This window comes from Myxine glutinosa, chromosome 4 (genome assembly GCF_964187855.1).
Source record: "Myxine glutinosa chromosome 4, kmMyxGlut1.1, whole genome shotgun sequence".
In the NCBI taxonomy this organism is placed as follows: domain Eukaryota; kingdom Metazoa; phylum Chordata; class Myxini; order Myxiniformes; family Myxinidae; genus Myxine; species Myxine glutinosa.
In genome coordinates this window covers 195,192,133-195,219,007 of record NC_136264.1, presented here as the reverse complement: position 1 = coordinate 195,219,007, position 26,875 = coordinate 195,192,133, and the positions used below count along the sequence as shown (strand labels likewise).

Below are 26,875 nucleotides of genomic sequence, written 5' to 3'. Positions count from 1 at the left end.
TATGTATGTATGTATGTATGTATATATATATATATATATATATATACACAGTGAAACCTTGACTTACGAGTTTAATTCGTTCTGTGACCGAGCTCGTAACTCAATTTGCTCGTTTCTCAAATTAAATTTCCCCATTAAAATGCATTGAAATGCTATTAATCCGTTCCAGCCCGCCAAAAACCACACCAATTTTTTTTTAAATATACAGTACTGTATATATAAAAATATCTCGTGCTTTATATTTCACCTGTATGCAGCATACAAGTTGGCAGGATGGCCTGGACTGGAGGTAGGCACACTTGACTCTAACTGTCCAGCCTGGGTTTGAATCCCGACCCAGCTATAACCTGTCATGGGTGAATCACAGGCAGGGTGATTCATCAATGTGTGTACCGCTAAACTGGGCGCCCCGTTTGCGTCCCATTAGTTGTTGGATGTTAAGGATCTCACCGTGTTTTCCACAAAGAGAAGGCGAGCTATCGCCGGCACTCTGAACAAGTTGTGGCCTGGCATGCTCTTCTCCTCTGCCGTTATATACGTCCTCCTCGGCATCTTTTTCCAGAAGAGCCCTGTCTCGTCACGGTTGAAGATTTGCTGGGGGATGTATCGTTCGGCTTCTATCAGTTCGGCAAAAGTTATAATAAAATCTTCAGCTGCCTTCACATCCGCCTCACCAAGTCGACAACACGCACACCTCGCTCATGTTTTTCGACGATTGCGTGTTTTATATCCAAGCACATCATCCTCTTCTCTTCTCAGTACTGCCCTTGGCACTCAATTTCTTAGGACCCATGGTTAAAACTAAGAAATTTTCCAAAATAACCAACATGCGAAAACAAAGCAGCAGCTATATACGGCAGAGATGCTTGCACGGCAAGATAACCACGTGACCGGAACCCACCTGGTGGCGGGTGGCGTCAGCTCCAAAATAACCAACATGCGAAAACAAAGCAGCAGTGATATACGGCAGAAATGCTTGCACGGCAAGATAACCACGTGACCGGAACCCACCTGGTGGCGGGTGGCGTCAGCTCCAAAATAACCAACATGCGAAAACAAAGCAGCAGTGATATACGGCAGAAATGCTTGCACGGCAAGATAACCACGTGACCGGAACCCACCTGGTGGCGGGTGCGTCAGCTCCAAAATAACCAAAATGCGAAAACAAAACAGCAGCGATATACGGCAGAAATGCTTGCACGGCAAGATAACCACGTGACCGGAACCCACCTGGTGGCGGGTGGCGTAAGCTCGTAACTCAGATCTCGGCTCGCATCTCAAAGCAATAAACCGCCCGAGCGACGGCTCGTATCTCGGAAAACTCGTAAGTTGGTGCACTCGTAAGTCAAGGTTTCACTGTATGTATATATATATATATATATATATATATATATATATCTTTCTATCTATATCTTTCTATCTATATCTTTCTATCTATATCTTTCTATCTATATCTTTCTATCTATATCTTTCTATCTATATCTTTCTATCTATATATATATATATATATATATATATATATATATATATATATATATATATATATATATCTTTATTTATATATATATATATATATACATACATACGTGTGTGTGTGTATGTATGTATGTATGTATGTATGTATATATAAATGAGAATCAACATCTTCCTTCATCTTTATTTCAAAGGGTGAAATCCTTTTCCAACACAAGCAGGTGTACAGCATTTCGAATCACTAAAGCTTAATCTCTATTACAAATCAAAAGTCAAAATAATAAATGTGAAGGTCCCAACTGGGACAATGTTCAATGTTCTCCTCCCCCCCCCCCCCCCCCCCTATGACGAAATGCCTGGGAGGCCTGATGGGAGGGTGTGGAAAAGGATGACGGCTACCTGTAACACACCTAAGGATGATAGTTAGTTATCTCCCCCCCCTGGGGATACGTTTTTGAGGGTACGTAAAAACTGATTGTCACACAGCTGGAGTGTTAATGTCCATCTGGCACACTGGTTGGCCCACGGTGGCGGGGAGTGCTCGGTGGCTGGAGCTCCTTGGAACCAGCCATGTGCATTTGGCACATGGAAATGACCAGGCCTCACAGTATCTTGATCTGGTTCTTCGGTCATTCCTGGGCCCATGAGTGGGGTTGCCACATGCCCAGCATCTCGCCATACTATTATTACTAGGTCCTGGGGCTGTAGGTGGTCTGGGGTTGTTATCCGTGGCACCTGCCGAATCTCCTACAGCCCCTCTGGTCACCTTGCCCTGCTCCTTCTGGGCAATGAAAGACTGTCTCCTCCAGGGTTCTGTCTGTTTTGGTGTCACCTAGCAAGTCGGACATAATCTCGGGGTCAGCAATGCCCCTCACCAAGTTATCTTTGATTATTTCCTCACTGAAGTCAAATATGTGAGTGCAGTCTGGTACCTTACACTTGGCTGTGTACTGGCAGAGGGCAGCCTGGCCTCGGAGGCTGGCCAGAAATGTTCTGATGCCTGCTCCAGGTGATTGGGTCATCTTGCTCAGCTTAATGCGATGGACGAGGATGCTCTCGTCTTTGACAGCCAGTCTTTTGATGGCGGCCATTAGGTCCTTTTCCGCCATGTTGCCAACGTCACCCTGAAGATCACGCATGATGTCCGCCCTCAGGTCATGGTCGCAACAATAGAATAGGGCCGTGGGTACAATGTTGCCGGAGATCGCCATACCAGCCTTGTACATGTCCCACTGTCTAGTGAATGAGGACCAATGTTCAGGGTCACATCCGGCAGAGATGGTTGGGGGGGTCTAACTTGAGCTTTGGCGGAGCTGGTGGGGGTCGCACAGCGTGTACGGTACTGTCATGGATCTGCATTGCTGCGGTTAAGGCTGCCGCGAAGGCAGCGTCCATGTCCTGGGGCTGCCAGTCGCATCCCTCCATGGGGCACTGTAGGCTCGGCTGTCACGTGCAGGGGGGTTCGATCGTCTGCTCACTGCTGGCTGGAGATACTCTTGTAGCCGTCATAAATGAGAATCAACATCTTCCTTCATCTTCTTTATTTCAAAGGATGACGGCTACCTGTAACACACGTAAGGATGATAGTTAGTTTATATATATATATATATATATATATATATAGATATATATATATATATATATATATATATATATATATATATATATATATAATTATATAGATGGATATATATAGATGGATATATATATAGATATATAGATATATAGATATATATAGATATATATAGATATATATATGTGTGTGTGTGTGTAAAAAGTTCAAAACACACCTGATCACAAGTGTGCCGCACTGATCGGGTCCTCAGTCGAGGTCCTCAGCATCATCCCGTTTCGGCCCTTCAACCTCTATGGTCAGCTAAGGTGGGCCAGCAGGGGCACATACACATCCACATGCAGCAACTGCACCTGGATGCATACATACCGCCAACCCCAGCCAGTGCGAACAACAACAACACCTCCACATCCAGAATCTACAGCACCAAACAAACATGGTGGAACATTCAAACACCCCCCTTTATACCCTTCACCACTCACCAACAAAACACACCAGATCATTCATACACACCCATACACACACATACACACACAACACCAACCAATCAAACACCTCCCCTTACATCATACACCACTCAACACACAAAAACACACACTCATGCAAAAATTAATTCATGCAAAAACACACACCCTCACCCACTCACTCATATACACAAAATAAGAAATAATAATGGTAACAAAAAAACAGACAACCAACCTACACCGTTCGATGTGCCTCTATAAGCTTCCTCCATATCCAAAATGAGCCTTTTAAGGCAACCTGGGCCACCTTGTCACACATCCTCCTTATTTCTGTCCCACACACTCACAGCCGAGCAAGAAATGCAGAAAAGGAATTGCCAATATACCCTCGACACCCCACCTCAAATGGCTGACACGAAACTCGCCAACCCTTCTCCTGGTACTCTGCCTCCAGCTCACTGTACTTTCCTCTCTTCCTCTCATGCACCTCCTCCATGTTCTCTTCCCAAGGTACCGACAACTCCCCGAAGATGACCTGTCTTGTTGCACTTGACCAAATGACAGTCAGGCCGCAACCTTGTCACACAGATCTCCTCTGGGAATACCAATTGTGGCTTTCGGTCTGCCACCACCTGCCAATCACAAGCATCTGACAGCCCTCTTGCTTTCCACCTCCTCCTCTTTCCACCTCTTACCACTTGGCCCTCTTTGACAAACCACACCTCTCCCCCATCAGTCTCCTTCTCCACTCTTCTCTCTCTCTCTCGATCTCAGCACCTCTTGTTGCACCATCTGCACCACCACCGCCAGCACCTGATCATGTCGCCACCTGTATCTTCCTGCTGCCAATGCTACTGAGCATGCACTCAGTGCATGCTGCACCGTTCCCACACCTCCACACAAATAACATCTCTCCTCCTGCAACAACCCCCACAATCTCAAGTTTACTGGTGACGGAAGCACATCATACGTTGCCCGCAACAGGAGATTCAACAATATTGGCTCCATCCTCCAAATCTCTTGCCACTTCAATATCCTCACCTGCACACCTTCCCACTTAGTCCAAGCACCTTGCTGTGCCTGACCGACTGCTTTCACATATCTCCCCTCCTCTTCCTTTCTTCTCACCTCCCTCTCAACCATCTTCCTCCTCTCTTTCACACATGCCTTTCCCTATCGCTCATGCTCCATCCACCCCAAGCCATGCTTCCCATGCTGTACCATCCCCATGACCTCCCCCTGTTGCAACCGCTCCTCCATCTTGTCCACCTCTGCTCTTGCATTCCACCTCCGCCTTCCCTGCTTCTCTGGGAGAGCATTCTTTTCCACTGCATCACTTGAATCCCGCAACAATCATGAACTCCCGCACCCTCACCACCTTAAACTCGTCGGTTAATGATGTCAAGGGAAACTGGAGTTTTCCACCCTGACCACAATAATAATAATGCCCAAATAATAATGCACAAATAATTATATATATATATACACAAAGAATTAAGTTAAGCACCCCCCCCGTTTTTTTACAACCTCGCACATTACAAGTTTGTTGTCGTCAAAACAGTGTAATATACCCATGATATTGCTATATTTTCTGGAGAAGTGATATTATGGTCACATAAAAACATAACAATCATGCCGTTTTCAATATTTTATTCTGAATAATTTAAGGTGAAATTTTTTGGGAATTTTAGGCATATTTTCACCTCAATTTAAGTATGGAGCTATAGGTCCATCACGGACAGTGTGGATGACGTTTATGTTTTCTAACGTACAGTCATTGTTCTGAGAAGACCTCTAGCGATCTTTGCGTCAATAACGTGTGTAGGACCCACGTGATCGGATCACTGACTCAACCCTACGTCTCATAGACCCTGTAAGCCGTCGTATGCGTTGCTGTGGCAGGTTGTTCCATTCCCGATGTAATGCACGTTCCAATTCATCCAGATTGGCTATTGGAGGGACCATCTTCGCAATTTGTCGTCCCAACATGTCCCAAACGTGCTCGAGGGGGTTCAACCTGCCACAGCAACGCATACGACGGCTTACAGGGTCTATGAGACGTAGGGTTGAGTCAGTGATCCGATCACGTGGGTCCTACACACGTTATTGACGCAAAGATCGCTAGAGGTCTTCTCAGAACAATGACTGTACGTTAGAAAACATAAACGTCATCCACACTGTCCGTGATGGACCTATAGCTCCATACTTAAATTGAGGTGAAAATATGCCTAAAATTCCCAAAAAATTTCACCTTAAATTATTCAGAATAAAATATTGAAAACGGCATGATTGTTATGTTTTTATGTGACCATAATATCACTTCTCCAGAAAATATAGCAATATCATGGGTATATTACACTGTTTTGACGACAACAAACTTGTAATGTGCGAGGTTGTAAAAAAACGGGGGGGGTGCTTAACTTAATTCTTTGTGTATATATATATATATATATATATATATATATATATATATATATATATATATATATATATATATGATATATATATACACAAAGAATTAAGTTAAGCACCCCTACACAAAGAATTAAGTTAAGCACCCCCTAATATATATTCTTTGTGTAGTGCGGCACCCTCCAATAGCCAATCTGGATGAATTGGAACGTGCATTACATCGGGAATGGAACAACCTGCCACAGCAACGCATACGACGGCTTACAGGGTCTATGAGACGTAGGGTTGAGTCAGTGATCCGATCACGTGGGTCCTACACACGTTATTGACGCAAAGATCGCTAGAGGTCTTCTCAGAACAATGACTGTACGTTAGAAAACATAAACGTCATCCACACTGTCCGTGATGGACCTATAGCTCCATACTTAAATTGAGGTGAAAATATGCCTAAAATTCCCAAAAAATTTCACCTTAAATTATTCAGAATAAAATATTGAAAACGGCATGATTGTTATGTTTTTATGTGACCATAATATCACTTCTCCAGAAAATATAGCAATATCATGGGTATATTACACTGTTTTGACGACAACAAACTTGTAATGTGCGAGGTTGTAAAAAAACGGGGGGGGGGGTGCTTAACTTAATTCTTTGTGTATATATATATATAGGATAATGGATAATAGGATAATTATATATATATATATATATATATATATATATATATATATATATATATATATATATATATATATATATATTGTTACGGATACGGGGGACGGCTCTCCCGTTAGCAAGTGGTGATTCGCCCCTTGTCCTGTCAAGCTGGCCGTCTCCCCGGTCCTGGTACTTGTAACGCTCTCCCGCGGGATGGAACGGATCAGGGTTATGGGTCCAGGGTTTATCCCGAATACCTTTATTCATCCCTCCGCAGACTAGGGAGACAAATACCGCTCGAACCCCGGTTTTAGATGGACTAGTTGCCGAGCGGTTTTAGCAACCCGAAGTTCGAGCCATTAACAAAGACGAAACCCCATCCTAAACGTTGGCCAAATCGTGCCACAGGTATTCAATGAAGGAAATCACTAAAGCGACCGAATGTGCAGAAGAGAAGAAGAAGAAGTAGGATGAACAAATATGATTTATTGCGAACTATTAACAAGACCAAAAATAACCAAGGAGAATGAGAAGGATAAGAAAATAACTGAACAGAAAGGAGCAAGGAGACACAGTGCAAATTATTAGCTTATCTATGAACAGTCTTACTTATAACCCCAAGACAACATGAAAGACGGACAAACGGGCACACTTACACGGGGGAAATGGCCGATTGGATTGAATGCCAGCAGGACGGGGCACGGTACAGGGAGGTCGCTTCGAGAAGGTGTCAGGGCCGGTGGCGTGATGCTGGTTTTTCTCGCGTCGATTCCGCAGTCAGCAGGGCCCAAGACGACACGAGGTGGCGCAAGCTCCAGCGCAACGGGGCAGCACGTTGAGGCAGTCCGCGCACGTAACCATTCGTGTCCGCTTCTCTCCTATAAAACCCAGCGCTTGCCCTTTTATGACTTTCTTTTGGGATCAACCCGCGTGCGTTGGATCCGCCCCTCGGTGAGCTTACCTCGGCCTTGATTGGTGCGAGGGCTCACCGATCCCACCCTTCTTGATGAGGCGCTGGCAAAGCCACGCCTTGTTCCTCGCACTTGGCTGACTCCCCCCCCCCCACCCCCCCGATGACGAGGTGGAGACACGCCTTTCTTCTCCGAGGTTACCTCGTGCGTAATGGAGTCGAATGCAGCAAAGTGGACGGGAGATGCAAATGCAGCAAAGTGGCTAAAGGAGTCAATTGCAGCAAACCTGGCACTTGGAGGATGCCACGGGGCGTCGGAGGGACTTGTCTTATTTAATTGATGCAACGCAATGAACTAGTGGACCACAGAGCCTTATACTAACAGGTATTAAGGACATAACTACGAGAGGAACTTAAGATTGGCTACGTGTATGCGATGGATTAACTAAGGGCGACTTTTGATCTTTATACGATTGGAGGGTGATATTTACAAGATTTGCAGCATACAAAAAGGGGAAAATTTACATCAGATTACCCACACAATTCCCATATCCCCAACTCTGCACCCTCCTACCTTACGGGACGTCCCGGCCCGAAAATTTTACCTTTAATGTGACACGCAGGTGTCATTCCCTCTACAATTAACCTGACCCTGAGTGCGACAATTTTAAAACACGAATAAATATGTCCCGCTAATTGCGTTGCACCCTGCCTAACAGTTTCACACCCACAGCTAACCGAATTGCGGAATTATTTTCAAACTAAACATAACGGTGGGGGAACATTATTTACATTGGTATTACTTGAATATTTACAAAACGCAACCCAGGACCTGTGATTTTTCTTGTTAGGGAAACAAAAAGAAGTTCCTGTTGGGAGGGAGGAGACAGCACGCATTGCATCGATGCACCAGTACCAATAACACCAAAGCACCCAAAAGCACCAACCAGTGCACAGTCATCACAGTTCTTAATAAAACACAACGCTGGTGGTCTTCCTCTTTTCTGCTGGGCCGATGTTCTTCCTGATGGTTTCTTTCTTTTCTTCATGCGGCCTATTTGGAAATATAAAAAGCACAAACCGTGTCCATTTTTTATTTAGGGGCCAACTAAGGGTGGTCCACCTGTTTGGCATAGGTGCCACCTTACCGAGGTCCGCAAGCAAGACCCTGGGCCATCGTGGCCGGCTCCAGCAGAGGTGCCAGGCCCCGAAACGTGGGGTCCATAAAGTGGTGCTTGGCCACAAGACGGCAGTCCATAAGTGGTGCATCAATGCAATGCATGCTGGTTGTGGGAGTTCTGGTACACCATGGTGGACTCCCGCACGCTCCGCTCGGTGCCCAGCGAGCACAGTCCTCGGTTGGGAGACAAGGGGGGGGGAGAAGACAGGTGAGTGAGGGGTAAGGTCACAAGGGTACACATCAAACAAGGTAATGCAGGACGAGGTGCGTACGGGGAGCGAAGTGAGAAAGCTTGTCCCTACCGTACGCCCCCCACTTGTGACCTACACTACCCCCCTTGCCCCTCCCCGTATTTACAAAAACCTACACATTTACAAATTCGTCACTACTGTCACGTCTTCCCCATAGTTCCCTTATACCAAATTCGTCCCCACAATCCCTCTAACCAAAATTTGCCATCACCCAAATTCATCATCAATCCTCATAAGGAGGGAGAGATGGAACACAAAGCACAATGTCACACCCACGTCATGATGCGTCCCACAATCCAAACATTTGCACAACAAAATAATAAAAACATGGCATGGTGGGGAGTTACGTCACCTCAGGTGAGTGGATGTAGATGGTGCGAGGAGATTTCCATCCTAACTATCCTCTAAATGACTTTAATACACTTTACACTACCCGGGGTCTTTCCCTGCCAAACCATTGGCCTTTTTACACTCTATGCGGTTCTAAAAACCAATTCCCATTGACCAAACTGTGGTGCTTATCAATTTGGGGTCTCACTCCCCCGATTCAACTCCCTGTGCCTTTGCACAATTTCCGGGCTGAGTCGTGTAGCTCTCCCAGCAGGTCTACCCACCTGCACACCTCCACCACTGCAGTTGCCTCCGAGCTTACCTGCTCCTCACCCTAACCTATCTAACTGGGGAAGGCCCTCCTTGGCGCTTACCCCACTCGGTGCCCTCTCTGGCACTGGGCTACCCGGGTCCGTCCTCCGGATCCTCGGGCCCCATCCACAACTCTACCGGCTCCCAGAGCCCACCTGCGGCCTCACCTGGCCGACATCCTCACAGTGGTGGAGTGCCCATTCAACAACACACACTAACAGGCCACACGCCCAGCCATTTCCACGTCACTAATGCACCCATCCAAACTCCATTCTTCCACACCGCACCACAGATGCCAATATCCAACCACAATTTACCTGTACCCTCTACCTAACACTTAAACTACCCTCCCCGGGTATTCGTGATGGGGGTCCACTCTTCCCCCATTCACACCTTCGCACCATCCACTCCACTCCACAGTTTCCACCATACTCACTCCACCCCATCCATTCCCTACTCCAACTTCCGGGTTCGGTTGCGAGAGGACGCTGGCGTTGCATATTCGCCGCTTCTCCGACTGGATGGATGTACAGGGTCTGCTTCTACCTTTCTGACCTGACATCTCACACCTGTCCTGCCTTTTCACACCCGCACGTGCCGCGTGTTCTCCGGCTGGATAACGGAATCTGCTTTTGATGGTACGGAATACGGAATTCGAAAGGCCCGCTCCCGTTGATTGTGGCCGTGGCCTTGTTTGCCGGTGGCCTTGTGGCCTTGTTTGCCGCTGTGGTCTTGATTAGCGGCTGCAGTCGTTTGCCGCTGCGTTTGCCGCTGCGTTTGCCGCTGCGTTTGCCGCTGCGTTTGCCGCTTTGCCTCCTCGACCTTGGCCTCGTACTCGTCCCTTCGCTCCTGCCTGGCATGGCTCTGAAGTACTCCGCCGCAAGGCTTCTTCTGCTCAATACCCGCTCCACCCCATCATGCATCTCTGCCATCAAATCAAATGGACTCCTCCGACGACCCAGGTACATTCACCGTGGCTCCGGTCGCAAGTTTGTTTATTTGCAATCAGGTCACTCCATCCCCGTCCTCTGGTCGGCTCAGCGCACTCTCACTCTTCGTCCCAGCGCACCTGGTCACAGCAACCCACACGATCGCACCTCTTGCCTACGAACCCTGGCTAAATCACCTGAATTCATCCCTGCTGTTCAAAACAACATCAAGCTCACCCTGTTCAACACCCGGTCCCTCAACAATAAATGCCTCATCCTGAACGAATACATCCTGGATAACAAACTGGACTTTCTCTGTCTCACCGAAACCTGGCAAAAACCTCTGGACTACTACACACTCAACCTCACCACACCCAATGGATATTCCTACGTCAATAAACCACGCTCGGAGGGCCGAGGTGGTGGAATTGCCGTTATCCACCGTCAAGACATCAAGACCAACCTCATCTCCATCTCATCTGCTCCATCATTTGAACACCTGGCTTTAAAACTCTCTGGTCACACGCAGTCAGTCATGGCTGTCGTCTACCGCCCTCCCAAACCACACCCATCATTCCTGTCTGACTTCTCCTACTTTCTGACCCAGCTATGTTCCCTCTCCCCCTCAATCCTCCTCCTTGGTGATTTCAATATCCACATGGACTCCACTGACTCCACAATAACCACTGACTTCACTGATTTACTCACCTGCTTTAACCTCACTCAACATGTCGACTTTCCTACCCATATCCGTGGTCACATTTTGGACCTTGTCTGCTCCACTGGATTAAATTTGCACCATCTCTATGGCTCCGACCTCACCCTCTCTGACCACTTAGCCATCACTCTGACCATCAACATCCCCGCCCCAACACCAAGGCATTATCGCACAATCAACTTCCGTAAGCTAAACGCTCTTTCACCTACCTCATTCTCATCCACCCTCTCTGAAAAAATGTCCACTTCTCCCTTCATTGACCTCCACACCCCTTCCGACCTCACTGACTACTACAACCACACTCTCTCCTCCTGCCTTGACCAGCTTGCGCCTGTAAAAACCAAAACAGTTTCTTTCACCCATTCTGCTCCCTGGTTTACCCCTGAACTCCACCTGATGAAAACTCGTGCTCGCCAACTTGAAAGACTCCGCAATAAAACGGGTCTCACAGTTCACTCCCAAGCCTACAAGGACCACATACAACACTACAAAGATGCCCTCTCCCGCGCCCGCTCTGCCTACTACTCTCAAATTATCCACTCTGGCTCCGGAAACCCAAAAGCACTCTTCTCGACAATAAACAAACTCCTCCGCCCCCTGAACACCACCACCCAGTCATTCACAGTAGACAACTGCATCTCCTTCCTCTCTTTCTTCCAACGCAAAATTGACAACATCTACAACAGCTTGACCACCGCCGCACCCGCTCCCCCTCCAACCACCTGCCCCCCCTTGTCCTGCCATCCCCTGTCTCGGTTCTCCCCAATCTCTCCTACTGACCTCTCTGAACTCCTCATAGGAATGAAAACTGCCACCTGCACTCTTGACCCCATCCCCTCCAGCTTTGTCAAAGCCTCCCTCCCTGCTCTCTCTCCACTTATCATTGCAACAATAAACTCCTCCCTGTCTACAGGCATCGTCCCACCTTCCCTCAAAATTGCTGCTGTTACCCCCATTCTAAAAAAACCTGGTCTAAACCCTGACACCCTAAACAACTTCAGACCCATCTCCAACCTACCCTTTCTGTCAAAAGTTTTGGAACGCGCTGTAGCCACTCAACTCAAACATCATCTCTCTGCCAATAACTTGTATGAAACATTCCAATCCGGATTCCGCTCCAACCACAGTACTGAAACTGCTCTCCTCAAAATCACCAACGACCTTCTCCTCTCCTCTGACGCTGGCAACCTCAACATTCTCGTCCTCCTCGACCTCAGCGCTGCCTTTGACACCATCGATCACACTATCCTCCTCACCCGACTTGAATCCACCTTTAACGTCACCGGCACTGCCCTCTCTTGGATTAAATCATACCTCTCTGACAGATGCCAGTTCATCTCCATCAATAACTGCAAATCCCCCACTGCTCCCCTCCCCCAAGGTGTCCCCCAAGGTTCAGTTCTTGGCCCCCTCCTCTTCATCCTTTACCTGTCCCCGCTCGGTCACTTAATCCGCCGTCATGGTCTCCAATTCCACTGCTTCGCCGATGACATCCAGCTTTTCATCTCCACCAAGTCCGTCTCCACCGACACCCACTCTATCCTGACAAACTGCATCACTGAAATAAAATCCTGGCTTCAAATCAACTTCCTCAAGCTTAACTGTGATAAATCTGAAATAATCATCATTGGCCCAAAAACGCTCACAAAATCCACCCATAACTTTGCCCTCAACATCGACGGTATCCCAGTATCCACCTCCCCTCACATCCGGAATCTTGGCGTCATCTTTGACCAAACCCTTTCCTTCGACAAATACACTAAACAGATCACAAAGTCAGCCTTCTTTCACCTGAAAAACATTGCCCGTCTCCGCTCATCCCTCTCCTCCACGGCTGCAGAAACCCTCATCCACGCCTTCATCACCTCCCGTCTGGACTACTGCAATAGCCTCCTCTATGGTTCACCCTCAAAAATCACCAATAAACTCCAATACATTCAGAACTCCGCTGCCCGTCTACTCACTCATTCCCGGACCCGTGACCACATCACCCCCGTCCTTTACAAGCTTCACTGGCTCCCCATCCCCCAGAGAATCCAGTACAAAATCCTCCTCTTGACATACAAAGCCCTCCATAACCTGGCCCCATCCTACCTGGCTGACCTCCTCTCCAGACACACTCCCACCCGCAACCTCCGCTCTGCTGGTACCAACCTCCTGACCCCCTCCATCCGGACCAAATTCAGATCCTGGGGGGACAGGGCCTTCTCCATCGCTGCTCCCACCCTCTGGAACTCACTACCTCACACCATCAGAGACTCCTCCTCACTCACCACATTCAAAACATCACTAAAGACCCACCTGTTCAACGCTGCATTCAACATTCAACCCACAGCATTTAACCCCTGACTATCTCTTCTCCTTCTCCCTCCTTTTGCTTTAAATATTTCCCTATTGATTCTTGTCTTGTCTTTTTGATTCTTGTCTTATATATATGCCGTATATCGCTGCTGTTTGTTTTCTTGATTCTTGTCTTTTTGCAATTGTTGTTTTCATGTATTGTTATGCATTATGTTTTCCACTCTGTCAAAGCGCCTTTGGGCTTCTGGAAAAGCGCTATACAAAATAAATGAATTATTATTATTATTATTATATATTCCACACAACCATTCTCCATACACCTGTAGTTGCACACCTGTGCAATCACTCCTGGTGCTTCCTGCACCATCCTTCCTCCCAGGACCATTTGGTCAACACAACACACAATCACCATCATTCACTCATACACTGCTCCATCCACCTGTTCAGTTGCACACCTGTGCAATCTCACCTGGTGCCACCTGCACCCTCCTTCCTCCAAAGCTCCTTCAATCATCTATCTATAATGCCAGTAATCTCTGTGTGTCTGTCTGTGTGTCTGTGACCGCTGTTTCTCGACAACCACGGGTCCGATATACTTGAAACTTGCCAGGTATATTGCTGGGGACCCGAGGATGTGCCTTTTCAAGGTTTGTAATTAATCGGACAAGTACCTACCGAGCTATGTCCAAAAAACGCTTCAACCAATCAGAGAGCAGCGAGCTATCACGTGTGCCGAACCGTTAATGCAATGCAAGCGTTAATGCGTTAATGCAAGGCTTTTCTTTTTTTCCCTCTTCTCTTTCTACTTTTCCTTGCGATTAAATTGCAAACAGCCAAAATACGTTGGCGCTAATTGAATAATTGGCCATTAACACTAAAATAATCGTAACTGCGATATGCCAACTTCCGGGCAGTGCAGCCTTCCATGTTGTTGTTGTTTGCAGCAGCTGTTTGCAGCAAGGCAAGGCTTTTCAACTATGTTGCCGTTAAACTATGTTTTAAAACGAATTCAAACTGCGATTAAATTAAAACGATTCATCCTAACTGCGATTTGCGAACTTCCGGACAGTGACGACTTATCTTCCGGCAGCCAATCACAGAACGCTCTGTTGCGTAGGCGTGGCCGATGTGAGACGAGCGGAGCTGAGCGCGTTACGAGCTGACCGCCATTACGGTACGTAATTCGATTTCTTATGCGCATTATTTCTCCCAATTCAGTCAGAGCGAAGGGCGGAAGCGAAGAGCGTTGCTTTTTTTGTTTACGGGCGTACGGGCGGGGTAGAGCGTACGGGTAGCGTTTTTTTTTTTTTTTGGCCACGGAACGGGCACCCACGTACGGGCAATGCCCTAGTTCAATACAATGCACAACCACAATCGTTCCTCATGCCCTGCTCCATACACTTCCACGCTCAAAACCATTGCCTCAGGCACCCAGATTTTCCCACGCTCACACACACACACATCTCTCCCGAGCATTGCCCCGCAATTCCTCATTTCACCGATATCAATACTCACTCACACGGCATCATCTAATCTACCTGGTGCCCTGCTAAAACTCGCGCTTCCCCGTTGCCCCTTATATTATTGCGCTCCCTCGACATTATCATCCAACTACCCTCTCTATGTCCCCGACTACCTGTCCAAAGTCGCTACTTAAACTTACCGTTACCTATGGTCATCTTCTAGTTCCCTACACACTATATCCTAACCCTCCCGGGCTAGTTTTCACTGCCAAACCCCATAGCTATAGCTCCTTTGCCCCCGCTGTGAGAGATGGCAGAGTTGCCATCCCACCACATCGGGCATCTTTCACTATCAATTTTGCTCACCAAATTCCAGCCAATGAAAAATTTGCCAATCACTGCCAATCACAAATTTTGCTTTTCCAAATTCCCTATCCCTACCAAATGTCCTTTACTTGAGCCTCTCGGTGCGCCAATTCATCTCCAAAGCCCGGCTTCGCAAAGCCGAGCAATGAACGGGTTGTTCGGTGCCGGCGGTTGGATCCGTCCGGCATTCGGTGCAGGGAAGGGGGTTCGCTCAGGCCGAGATCCCAAGGTCCACCTCGGCGCGGAGCCTTTCGGTCTCCCGCCTGATGACCCGATCTCGCCCTGCCGGAACGCTGCAACCAAAAGGGGTCGCCGTCCCGACCCTTCCTCGGTGTCCGTGAACAGGGCCGCCCGCTCCGCTTAGTGGAGCACGGACGCGGCCGTTCAGAGCGAGGCCCGGCGTGGATCGCGTACGGCGGTTCTTTCCAAACCGCCGCGGTTACGAAGCCCGGCACGAACCGAGGGCCCGCTTCGGCTACAAGTCGATCTAACCGCTAACCCGGTTAGCGTCGATGCTCCACTTGCATGCTTACACCCCGCAGCCCGTTCCTTGCTCACACATCCAGCTGTCTCCATGCTCTTTGTCATTGCACCTTCCCTGACACACCCTCCAGGTTCACTCATAGACTTCGTCACTCCTCTGACCACCGCACACCTTAGCACACACTCGTCGTTCGCACACCTCACCAACACACCTCTTCGCGCCCCCTCCTCGGTCACATCCTCTGTGACAACCACGGGTGTGCACTCACTTGCACACCCAATCACGTGCTTTTCAACTAACTTCAGCGTGCATTCCCACACGTGCTCGACCATCTCAGGTGTGCTTCCTTTCATTCCAGGTGTGCATCCTCTCATTCCAGGTGTGCATCCTCTCATTCCAGGTGTGCATCCTCTCTCACCTGCCACAACCAACTCGTGCTCCGTCTCACTCGCACTACTCTCACCACCACACTCGGTCGCGCATTCACCCTTGCTCTCGAAGGCGCGCTCTGTCCTCATGCACTCCGCTGTTACACACCTTTCTCGCGCATCCTCTTGCGCACACTCTCCCGTCACACCCTCCGTAACACTCACCACAGGTGTGCATTCTCTCGTTACATCCCTTGTAACACTCCCCATTACACGCTTCCATGTGCCCCCCCGCACACGCGCTACGACCAACTCACTCTCGACAGCACACCCACTCCTCGGCGCGCACTTTTTCCTCACACACCCCAGAGTCGGACATTCTCGCACACCTCCTCCTTCACACTCTGCACCTGTCGCACACTTTACCAGCGGCTTCTCACGAACACCCGGGTCCAAACCAACCCCCAAGCCGACTGAATCTCCCCTCACACCATATACATTTCCGAGTATACCGCCACTCACCTTGGCACCTCGTCCCCGCTTCTCCTCCGCCACCTGCAAACTCTTTATTTGGTTAGCGAGCACACCCTCACGATTTGAGCACCGACCTTGTACATATTCCATCACTTCCTCCTTTATCTCCCTCTTAGTTTCCCTCCGTCTCTTCTTAATTTCACTCACCCCCTCTTCCACATCCTCTAACTTTTGCTTCACCTCTTTTATTTCCCCGTGCATCGCCTCAATTTCGTCCTCTTAAGGCCACCTTGACCGTTTCTATGTGCGTCCTCACCTCCCAGTCCTTTGTCTCCATTTCCTCTGTCACCTCGTCCAACCTCGTTGTCAGTCCCTCACGTACCATCTGACATTCCCTCTTTGTCGCTATGAGTTCATTTTTGAGTTCCTTTTGTGTCGCTTTCAACCCTCCTAGTACCGCAGTGTTCTTTTCCACCTGCTCCACTAGTTCCTTTTGTCCCACCGTCAGCTGCCCCACTTCCCTCGTTAGATCTTCTATGCCCCCTTGTAACTTTGCCGTCCCATTTCTCACCTCTTTCTCCATACGCTTCTCACCTCGCTTTACCTCCTCGCGTACCCCCGAGACCTCCTCGCTCACACCTCGTCTTATCTCCTCCCCCATCTCCTCCCCCATCTCCTCCCCCATCTCCTCCCCCATCTCTTTAGTAGATGCCGCCCTCATCTGTTCCAATTCATTACGTTGAGCATCCAATTTAGTTTCTAACCCGATTTTCACCTCCTCTATCTGGTTCCCCATTTGTTTGATTTCCCGGGCGGATTGCTCCCCTATTTCCCGCAATTTGCCGTCCATTGTGTTTTCTAACCCCCCTAACCCATTCTTCATCCCTTCCATCTGGTTCTCCTGGGCAGCCATTCTATTTTCCAACCCCATTAACCCATTCTTTACCTCTTTTATCCCGTTGTCTAACCCCTCAAATTTATTGTCCAACCCCTTAAATTTATTTCCCATCATTTGTTCCATTTCCCTGCTGGATTTTTCAGCCATTTTTTTCATATACCCCATCATCTGCGCCGCGAAGAGGTCCAATTTCCCCAGCGCTGTGGACTCGGCTGCCGCAGCGCCGCCATTTTGTGCCTCCGCAACCACGTGCGCGAGGGCGCCATCTTGTGCACCTGACCCGCCCACAACCACGTTACCATTGCTCTCCTCCTCCATTTCCCCCATATACATTTCCCTGAGGTCCTGGGTCGACTCTACACCCTCTAATTCCCCCACCGGCATCCTGTCACCTTGATCATCCATGGCGCGACTTTTAAATTTAGATGTTATAAATCTCGGCCGCTCCAAATTTTGACCAAATTTTTTTTTTGATGTTTAAAAATTTGTTTCGGGCCTCGAATCTCACTCCCAGACACCAATTGTTACGGATACGGGGGACGGCTCTCCCGTTAGCAAGGGGGTGATTAGCCCCTTGTCCTGTTAAGCTGGCCGTCTCCCCGGTCCTGGTACTTGTAACGCTCTCCCACGGGATGGAACGGATCAGGGTTATGGGTCCAGGGTTTATCCCGAATACCTTTATTCGTCCCTCCGCAGACTAGGGAGACAAATACCACTCGAACCCTGGTTTTAGATTGACTAGTTGCCGAGCGGTTTTAGCAACCCGAAGTTCGAGCCATTAACAAAGACTTAACCCGATCCTAAACGTTGGCCAAATCGTGCCACAGGTATTCAATGAAGGAAATCACGAAAGCGACCGAATGTGCAGAAGAGAAGAAGAAGAAGTAGGAAGAACAAATATGATTTATTGCGAACTATTAACAAGACCAAAAATAACCAAGGAGAATGAGAAGGATAAGAAAATAACTGAACAGAAAGGAGCAAGGAGACACAGTGCAAATTATGAGCTGATCTATGAACAGTCTTACTTATAACCCCAAGACAACATGAAAAACGGGCACACTTACACGGGGGAAATGGCCGATTGGATTGAATGCCAGCAGGACGGGGCATGGTCCAGGGAGGTCGCTTCCAGAAGGTGTCATGGCCGGTGGCGTGATGCTGGTTTTTCTCGCGTCGATTCCGCAGTCAGCAGGGCCCAAGACGACACGAGGCGGCGCAAGCTCTAGCACAAGGGGGCAGCACGTTGAGGCAGTCCGCACACGTAACCATTCGTGTCCGCTTCTCTCCTATAAAACCCCGCGCTTGCCCTTTTATGACGTGCTTTTGGGATCAACCCACGTGCGTTGGATCCGCCCCTCGGTGAGCCTACCTCGGCCTTGATTGGTGCGAGGGCTCACTAATCCCACCCCTCTTGATGAGGCGTTGGCAAAGCCACGCCTTGTTCCTCGCGCTTGGCTGACTCCCCCCCCCCCCCCCCCCCGATGACGAGGTGGAGACACGCCTTTCTTCTCCAAGGTTACCTCGCGCGTAATGGAGTCAAATGCAGCAAAGTGGACGGGAGATGCAAATGCAGCAAAGTGGCTGAAGGAGTCAATTGCAGCAAACCTGGCACTTGGAGGATGCCACGGGGCGTCGGAGGGACCTGTCTTATTTAATTGACGCAACGCAATGAACTAGTGGACCACAGAGCCTTATACAGTGAAACCTTGACTTACGAGTTTAATTCGTTCTGTGACCGAGCTCGTAACTCAATTTGCTCGTTTCTCAAATTAAATTTCCCCATTAAAATGCATTGAAATGCGATTAATCCGTTCCAGCCCGCCAAAAACCACACCAATTTTTTTTTTAATATACAGCATATATATATAAATATCTCGCGCTTTATATTTCACCTGTATGCAGCATACAAGTTGGCAGGATGGCCTGGACTGGAGGTACGCACACTTGACTCTAAACTGTCCAGCCTGGGTTTGAATCCCGACCCAGCTATAACCTGTCATGGGTGAATCACAGGCAGGGTGATTCATCAATGTGTGTACCGCTAAACTGGGCGCCCCGTTTGCATCCCATTAGTTGTTGGATGTTAAGGATCTCACCGTGTTTTCCACAAAGAGAAGGCGAGCTATCGCCGGCACTCTGAACAAGTTGTGGCCTGGCATGCTCTTCTCCTCTGCCGTTATATACGTCCTCCTCGGCATCTTTTTCCAGAAGAGCCCTGTCTCGTCACAGTTGAAGATTTGCTGGGGGATGTATCGTTCGGCAAAAGTTATAATAAAATCTTCAGCTGCCTTCACATCCGCCTCACCAAGTCGACAACACGCACACCTCGCTCATATTTTTCGACGATTGCGTGTTTTATATCCAAGCACATCATTCTCTTCTTCTCAGTACAGCCCTTGGCACTCAATTTCTTAGGACCCATGGTTAAAACTAAGAAATTTTCCAAATTAACCAACATGCGAAAACAAACCAGCAGCTATATACGGCAGAGATGCTTGCACGGCAAGATAACCACGTGACCGGAACCCACTTGGTGGCGGGTAGCGTAAGCTCGTAACTCAGATCTCGGCTCGCATCTCGCCCGAGCGACGGCTCGTATCTCGGAAAACTCGTAAGTTGGTGCACTCGTAAGTCAAGGTTTCACTGTATATATAAAAAAAACCACCTTTAGAGGCCATTTTTCCCCGCAAAGCGGGGGTTGGCCTTTTTCGGGAACCGTGGTTGTTGTTGTTTTTCGGTCCCCTTTTTGAAGCAATGTTTTAAGGCCGGATGCCCTTCCTGACGCCAACCCTTTTTGCCGCCTTTAACGACAAACAGGGAATTACCAGTGAGCTGGTACTTATACTAACAGGTATTAAGGACATAACTACGAGGGGAACTTAAGATTGGCTATGTGTATGCGATGGATTAACTAAGGGCGATTTTTGATCTTTATACTATTGGAGGGTGATATTTACAAGATTTACAGCATACAAAAAGGGGAAAATTTACATCAGATTACCCACACATTTCCCATATCCCCAACAATATATATATATATGTATATATATATATATATATATATATATATATATATATATATATATATATATATATATATATATACTGTATATATATATATATATATATATATATACTGTATATATATATATATATATATATATATATATATATATATATATAATCGTTAGATTAAATAAGACGCGGACGTAGCTTCAGGACGTCGATCTTTAATTGTCGACAAGCTTTCGACCAACAAAGGTCTTCTTCTGAGTCTACAAAAACACAAGTAAAAATTAAATTAATCAAATTGAATGAGAACATCAGCCAAAAGAAGGAGAAGATGTGGAAGAATGTGAATCCTGGACAATACCACCACATAATGTGCTCATTCAATGATAAGCTAATGGCTGCTAAACACGACATTGTTAAAGTTAAGGAAAGGAAACTTAAACGTGATGAAATGTTATGCAAGCATATAAAACCATCTCAAGAGAATACACCCATTGCAAACAATAACCAGGTAACTCCAACCACCACTCCCAACCACTTTTCTCCAACCACTTCTGACCAACCACTTCCAACCACTTCTCCACCAATTCAACCACTCCATCTTCAACCACTCCAACCACTTCCAACCACTTCTCAAACCACTTCTGACCAACTTAAGCATAAACACAAAAATCGACATTATCGTAAAAAACAATACACAAACCGCAGACATCATTACATGCAGAACCGTTCCTCCATGGAAATGAACACAGCTGAGGTTGAAAATAGTCAAACCAACAACAATAGAACTTCTACTGCAACCAAACTTGTAGATCTACCTAAACTCGGGATCATCAATCTTTCCAATCATTCCCTCAGTGAGGTGGAAATAAACCTGCTCTCTAAGGGTTTAAAATTTTGCCCAATCGCTCCACAAATAGACCAATTACAATTGAAAGAAGATTTAAAAGATTTCTGTAGGCGAATGACATTAAAGGCACACTTTGCTAAAGTACACCCAGCACCATCAACGCCACAACAAACAACACCAACAACCACGCATACAATCACATACACCGATACTAATACACCACAACTCACTTTACCTAAACCAAAAAGCACCTGGACACCACGTGTTGACAATCCATATCTACATGTCTATATGGAACAAGTGAGCAATGAAATTGAAAAGGTGGCACAAAAATATAATTGTTCCAGACATAAGGACAATCTTACAAAGGCAGAGCGACGAGCACTTCACAATCTCCAAAACAATGAAAAGATAGTCATAAAGCCAGCAGATAAAGGTACTGGCATTGTCATCATGTCGACTACCGATTACGTTGCAGAAGGTAATCGTCAACTACATAGTGATACTTACAAAGAGCTCCCATCCGACCCTACCCTTTTACATCTTGAAGAGGTTAAAAAGGTAGTAGATTCTATTCGGGTGGATAAAACCATCAAATCTCGCTTGTTTCCGAAAGATCCTCATTGCCCTAACCTTTATTTTCTTCCTAAAATACACAAGGTAAACAATCCAGGTAGACCAATCGTATCTGGCTGCACATGTCCAACTGTTCTCATATCAAAATTTGTTGACTGTCATTTACGTCCTCTCGTGTTGAAGCTCTCCTCATACCTCAAGGACACAACCAGTTTTCTGACCCACATCCAAGGATTGAACAGAATATACTCACCTTTCAACTCCCAAACCATTTTAGTCACAGCAGATGTTACATCCCTCTACACTAATATTCCACATTCAGAAGGCCTGTCTGCATGCCGCAAAGCCCTCGATACACGACAAGTCCCAATGCCACCTACTCAAGACCTTATGCGCCTATTAGAACTGACACTCAAACTGAATAATTTCCAATTCAACGGACGACATTACATTCAAACTCAAGGTACCGCTATGGGTACCCCTGTTGCACCATCGTACGCTAACATCTTCATGGGAATGATAGAGGCCAAGATCAATGCACAACCTCATCATGGAATCTTGGAAAAATCCTGGGTACGTTATATTGATGACATCCAGTTCATCTGGTCAAAATCCCCCCGTAGTCTCACCCAATTCCAAAATGAATTAAATTTGATTCATCCGACCATCAAGTTCACATTCGACAGCTCACAGTCCGAAGTTCACTTTCTAGACACATCACTCACGCTTCAAAATAACAGACTCGAAACAGAACTATACACCAAACCAACAGACACTCACTCTTACCTTCTCCCTTCTTCATCTCATCCTAAACATACAATTGCAAGCATACCATACAGTCAAGCACTCAGAGTAAGATGCATTTGCTCAACAAAAATGGCAGAAGAAACTTCTCTCTGCCAATTAGAAACACACTTCATTGCAAGAAACTATGACCCTCACTCTGTGCAAGAAGCAATAACCCGAGCAAAACACATACCGAGAGCAGACCTTCTGACTTACAAACCCAAACCGGCAACTAACCGTGTCCCACTGGTAACCACCTACTCTGCTACCTCATCCCAATTGCCAAGTATTCTGAATAAGGCCCTTCCTCTCCTCCATCAATCAGAAACACTCGGCACCACATTTCCTCAACCTCCACTAACATCATTTCGACGTGGTCGGACACTCAGGGACCTCTTGGTAAAAGCAAAGCACCCACAGCCCCACAACAAATAAACTAGGATCCCTGGCTTCTATAAATGCACAGCAAACAAATGCATTATTCACAAGCATTTACTAGAAGGAAACAAATTCTGTAGTTCTAGCACTGGACAAAAATTCCCCATCACCTCCAATATGAACTGCAAATCTACATGGGTCATATACCTAATCACTTGCCAAAAGTGCACCAAACAATATGTTGGAAAAACTGAAAATACTCTACACACGATTTAATAACACCCGGTCAGAAATCAATAACTTCCACACCAGTCAGGGCAAATCTCTACCTTACACGATACACTTTAATCAACCGGATCACTCTATGAATGACATTCAGATCTCTGCCATTGAATCAATCACAAATCGATCACACACCACGATTCTGAAACGTGAGTCCTTTTGGATACACAAACTTCGGACAAAAGTCCCTCATGGCATAAATTTTGATGACTAAAGCATGTTCCAACATCAACCCAATGAAATTGTTAACCGTAACCCATTCATTCATTCATTCATTCATTCATCATTCATTCATCATTCATTCATTCTACCTTTATATGTCATTTATATAAATATATTATATGAATATAAATGGGATATGAATATATGCTTGTGTGTTTATGTATGTATATCTCTATATTTGTATATGCACGTGCACCCTAACTGTAACGCAAACGGTCACTTCCGTTGAACTTGGGGCTGGTGAGTGAACTTTGGCGTGGCTCTTCCTTCTGTATGCATTTTCTACACACATCACACATCTCACACACATATCACCATACATACTTGACTGATATACATGCCTGCTGTTTTTGTAGACTCAGAAGAAGACCTTTGTTGGTCGAAAGCTTGTCGACAATTAAAGATCGACGTCCTGAAGCTACGTCCGCGTCTTATTTAATCTAACGATTATTTATTCAATACAAATGAGATGCCCTGCTCGTACTTTGGAGTTTCTACTATTTCTTACAGTATATATATATATATATATATATATATATATATATATATATATATATATATATATATATATATATATATATATATATATATCTCTATATATATATATATATATATATATCTATATATATATATATATATATATCATATATATATATATATATATATCTCTATATATATATATATATCTCTATATATATATATATATATATCTCTATATATATATATATATATCTCTATATATATATATATATATATCTCTATATATATATATATATATATCTCTATATATATATATATATATATATATATATATCTCTATATATATATATCTCTATATATATATATATATATATATATATATGTATATATATATATATATATATATATATATATATCTCTCTATATATCTCTCTATATATATATATATATATATATATATATATATATATATATATATATATATATATATATATATATATATATATATATATATATATATATATATATATATATATATATCTATATCTATATATGTATATATATATATATATATATATATATATATATATATATATATATATATATATATATATATATATATATATATATATATATCTATATATATATATATATATATATATCTCTATATATCTCTCTCTCTATATATATATATATATATATATATATATATATATCTCTATATATCTCTATATATATATATATATATATCTCTATATATCTCTATATATATATATATATATATCTCTATATATATATATATATATATCTCTATATATATATATCTCTATATATATCTCTATATATATCTCTATATATATATCTATATATATATATATATCTCTATATATATCTCTATATATATATCTATATATATATATATATATATATATATATATATATATATATATATATATATATATATATATATATATATATATATATCTCTATATATCTCTATATATCTCTATATATATCTCTATATATATCTCTATATATCTCTCTATATATATATATATATATATATCTATATATATATATATATCTATATATATATATATATATATATATCTCTATATATATATATATATATATATATATATATATATCTCTATATATATATATATATATATATCTCTATATATATATATATATATATATATATATATATATATCTATATATATATATATATATATATATATATATATATATACAGTGGAACCTTGACTTACGAGTTTAATCCGTTCCGTGACCGAGCTCGTAACTCAAATTGCTCGTATCTCAAATCAAATTTCCCCATTGAAATGCATTGAAATGCTATTAATCCGTTCCAGCCGCCAAAAACCACACCAATTTTTTTTTAAATATACAGTATATATAAAAATATCTCGCGCTTTATATTTCACCTGTATGCAGCATACAAGTTGGCAGGATGGCCTGGACTGGAGGTACGCACACTTGACTCTAAAGTCTAAACTGTCCAGCCTGGGTTTGAATCCCGACCCAGCTATAACCTGTCATGGGTGAATCACAGGCAGGGTGATTCATCAATGGGTTGTACCGCTAAACTGGGCGCCCCGTTTGCGTCCCATTAGTTGTTGGATGTTAAGGATCTCACCGTGTTTTCCACAAAGAGAAGGCGAGCTATCGCCGGCACTCTGAACAAGTTGACGGCAGAGATACTGTACTTGCACGGCATGATAACCACGTGTCGCACGATCTCTTGTCATGGTCACAAGATTATCACAGAGAGGTGCAGCTTCCAGCGTTTCGAGATCTGATCCAGGCCTATCCAACGAGACCGGTCCCAGCGTTCTAGGCCCGGTGGTTGTCTCAGACGGACCCGACAACGGCAGTGTTCGTTTTAACTCGATTCGATTCGAGCGCCGACGTGCCGGCGAACAAAACCGGTCATATCTTTTGAACGCGTGGCTCGATTTTTACAAAATAAACTTTTTCTTGAAGGTCTGAACCGTGCGCTCAAAACGATACCGAGTTTGACCCTGAGAGAGCCGTTTTGCGCCGGCAAAGGCGCCTTGTGTGACGTGAGGACCACGTCGTGCTGCATAGATTATCATAAATTATCATATCATTATCGGCGGCGTTATATATCATTAGCGCTATACGACAGAGATACTGTACGTGCACGGCAAGATAACCACGTGACCGGAGCCCACCTGGCGGCGTAAACTCAAAATAACCGAAATGCGAAAACTAAAATGCAGCGCTATACTACGACAGAGATACTGTACGTGCACGGCAAGATAACCACGTGACCGGGTGGCGAAAGCTCGTAACTCGGATCTCGGCTCGCATCTCAAAGCAATAAACTGCCAGAGTGACGGCTCGTATCTCGAAAAACTCGTAAGTTGGGGCACTCGTAAGTCGAGGTTCCACTGTATCTCTATATATATATATATATATCTCTATATATATATATATATATATATATATATCTCTATATATATATATATATATATATATATCTCTATATATATTTACAGTATAATATATATATATATTGTTACGGACCGCGGATATAGATGTTGATTTGCCGAGCGGATGGCGCCGCGGCCCTAACAGTTACCCCGACTAACCCGATTCCTGAACGTTGGCCGAATCGCGCCACAGATATTCAATGGGGGAAAAGACTAAGCGAAGGATGTGAAGAAGAAGAAAGACA

The 26,875-nt window shown here is 45.0% G+C and overlaps 1 protein-coding gene across 4 annotated transcripts in view; it reads left to right on the top strand.

Moving 5' to 3' along the window:
• Window positions 1–26,875, top strand: part of LOC137425601 (ras-related protein O-Krev) — a 91,376-nt gene that overhangs the window by 25,176 nt on the left and 39,325 nt on the right. The window lies entirely within an intron of this gene.